At 33.8% G+C, this 3,652-nt stretch overlaps 1 pseudogene; it reads right to left on the bottom strand.

Annotated features, from left to right (window-relative positions):
* Positions 1-803: 803 nt before the first annotated feature.
* Positions 804-1,342, bottom strand: LOC149218244 (endonuclease 2 pseudogene; annotated as a pseudogene).
* Between the last annotated feature and the right edge of the window lie 2,310 nt (positions 1,343-3,652).

The raw sequence follows: 3,652 nt of genomic DNA on the forward strand, positions 1-3,652 counted from the left end.
AGAAAATGTTTTATATTGGAAAGATGTTGGTGGTATTCTACTAAAGTGTTTGTTGAGAGATGATGTGTTAGATGATCCAAAAATAAAATATTATCATAGGTTATAAAGTTAGAATAAAATAATTATTAATTTAATATTTTAAATTAATAATTATTAATCTAGAATATTTAATTATTAAATGTAGACATTTAGAATTAGAATATTGTTGTAAAAAGATATGACTCTACAAATGTGTCGTATCTTAGGCTCTAATTTAGGAGAATTGTTAGTAAGTTGTTTAAATAGCTTTTATTGTAAATGGACACTTGTTATTTTATAAGTGATCCATAATTAGAGGTAGTTAGGACATTGAGCTTATAAATAGCTCATTGCAAGAGTGTTTTGTTGTTCGGGTGTAAACTCTTGCAAAATTCCAGATGTAATTTATTTTCTTATTAATAAAATTACGTGTCTGAGGACACTTCTGCCATTATTGTGGTATCAGAGCTCCAGTAATGTTGCAGGTGATGTGAGGAGGATATTCCAGCTCAACAAAGTCTTGGAAAACTCCATTCAATTGAACAACAAATGATTGGTATGCAAATTGTCCAGTTGTTTTTAAAAGGAAAAGAAATTTGATTATTATTATTGATTTTATAATTTTAAATCTGAAAATCATTCTTTCTGTGATAACAAAAAAGAATTCACTATCAAAATTTCCCTATAAGTTCATTGCAGAGCGGACCAAATTATTTCTCTTCTCGAGGCACACTGACATCGAAGGATAATAGAGATCTGCTCTAAAGGAGGAACTTCGACCTTCCTCAAATCACTCCATCCCATATCGAATGAAAATTGCTCGCTCGATTATACCAGTGTAATTCAATTGTATTTCCACATGCATAGGCTGATGGACATCTCCCATGAAATGAGATAGGAACAGTAAGGCTTCTGTTAAATTATAAATTTTACTCTTGTTTCCAAGCTGTGAAGTGTAATTTTGTATGGCACCATCAAGACATTTTCCTTTCTCTCCTTCGGCATCATAGCAATCCCTAGAATATTGATGTTTACACTTTTTATCTGGTGTGTCAATGTAATGTAGTGGACTTGCCCACCAATATCTGAACCACACTTGATCATCTCATGAGCAAAGAGAATCCAGATCATCAGGGAGCAGGTCTTTCACTGTCATTGATGCTGTGTCACTAAGACGTGACTCAGTGATCTTACAAATCACATGATGCCCGTCTATTCCCCAAGACTCCATAGCAGGGAGCATGCCCAAATTAATCACCACGCTGACAAGAAACATAGAGCTACCTCTTTGTGCAGCAATGTTTTGATATCTTTGTGCAACCATTGCTAATTGATTTACCTGGGGTGCTACCAAACCTGCGAGGGAGATCGAATAAAAAATCCAACGTGGATTTCTCAAATTTGTCTGCTGAAATCTGATGTTAGCATGTTGATATCTCAAGGAGATTGAATCCAACGCAGATTTCTTGAAGCCATCTGCTGAAATCTATTGTTACTCACTGAGACCTTGGGGAGATCGAAAAAAATCCAACTTGGATTTCTCGAAGCCAATGTTTCCATATCCAACCAACGAAGCCAAGTAGGTTGTGAAAGATCAATGCAACACTGGGGCTATGAGCTAGTGTGTCATACAAAATTGCCAGAACATTCAGTTTGCAGCCAACGTGAGGAAAATTTCCGGCCAATGTGGGTAGTAAGTTTCTGTAAGCAACTTCAAATTTTTATTGGAGTTAAAAAAAGAAAAGGGGTAAATATAATGGAGAAATAAGGTTTAATTTTTTATTTTTGTGGAAGTAATAAGTGACTTTTAAATTGATTAAAGATTTGTAATATTTGTAATTTGGAGAGAAGGATTTTTCTATTGTTTGTAATTTGTAATTTGGAGAGATAAGGAATTTTCTATTATTTGTAAAATAATATTTTTGGAGAAATAAGGTGTGAGGATTTATTTGTAAATGTTTGGAGTAGTAAAATTTTGTATTTTTTTTGGAGTAATAAGGTGATTCTATCTGTAATTTTTTATTTGGAGAGATACAAGTGATAATGTAACTCAAAGTAATTTTTTACTTTGAGGGGGGGTCAGAGGTTTTTTTTTTGAAGGAAAATTTGCAAGAGATTGTAAATGAGTCAAATTTTGAAAGATTTCATTGTAAAATTCTTAAGAGAAATTGACTAGAGCCAAGTGCAAAGCTCAATCATTTTTCTCCTCCAAAGACTATACGAGGGTCAAGGCCAAGCCTCGATAGATCATTTTTGTTTGGCATATCTCGTGTGACGTGTTCCTCATCTTTTTCCTGTGCTTGATTCTTTTTGGTGCAAAAGCTTCAAAACTACAATGTCGAAGTTAATCAATCTGTTCTCTGATTATGACAAGCTTGAAGGAGTAAAATCTTATAAAACATGGCAATGCCTCATCAAAAGAACTCTCATTTATAATGAACTTTGGCATGATATATGTGATGGTGATATTAAGCCAAATAAACCCACAGATGCAGCTGCACTAGCAAAATGGGAAGTTAAGAATGCCAAACCATTAGCTATCATTAAATATTCTGTTAATGATGAAATGTATGTCCATATAGAAAATGCTATAGATGCATCGTCTACTTTGCAAATTTTTAAAGACTTCTTTGATACTCAGCCTGAATCAAAGAAAGTTGATCTACAATTAAAATTGTTGAAACAAAAATTGATTAAAGGAGGTGATGTCCTTGAATACATCTCCAAACTTAAGAATATTAAGCAGGAAATCATTAATGTTGGTTTTCAAGAAGTAGATGATAGTTTTATGGTCAAAATTTTAATTGTTGGACTTCCTTCTTCCTACACACATTTTTTGGAAACTCTACAATTAACTAGAAAGTTAGAGAAGCTAAAGTTTGATGAGCTCTGTGAAATGTTGACTCAACATGATAAAACCTTTGGGAAGAAAAAGAAAGTTGGTGAAGATGTATTTTTCACAAAGGCCAGCACTAGTAAATCATCAACAATAGTTCTAGAAGCAGAGGCAAAGGGAATTTCAATCAGATCAAGTAGCACATAATGTACAAAGTTGTGGTCAAAGCCAAAGCAAAGGAAACAACTTTAACAGTGGCAACAGTTCAGGTAGGAGTAATTTTCAAGGCAGAGGAAATAGTCAAGGAAGAGGAAATAATCAAGGTAGAGGACAACCTCAAAACAGAAGTCAAAGTAGAGGTAGAGGACAGTCTCTAGGAAGAGGAAGAGACTTAAGTCAAATTGTGTGTCGAATATGTCACAAAGTTGGACATTATGCTGAAGATTGTCGAACTTCTATTGATAAAATATCCAAGTTTCATCAGCACTCAGCAAAATTTGCAAATGATCAAGATGATAATGGTTCATAATATGTCTTTACTTATTAGTTGGCATTACAACTTTCCTCCTATCTTAAAAGTGATTATGAAGATGCTTGGATCTTGGATTCAGGAGCAACTCAGCACATGACTTGTCGACGAGACTTCTTTTGGAATTTTCAAGATTGCCAACTTAATTCCATCTTTCTTGCAGATGATACAAAACATACTCCTTATGGAAAAGGTGCAGTTAAAGTTTCTCTCCCTGGCATTGGAGAAAAAATGATTTCAAATGTATGGTATGTACCAACCTTTAAGAA

This window comes from Pinus tabuliformis, chromosome Q (assembly GCF_031772625.1).
Source record: "Pinus tabuliformis cultivar Carrire ecotype Pingquan chromosome Q, CPIR1, whole genome shotgun sequence".
NCBI classification, from domain to species: domain Eukaryota; kingdom Viridiplantae; phylum Streptophyta; class Pinopsida; order Pinales; family Pinaceae; genus Pinus; species Pinus tabuliformis.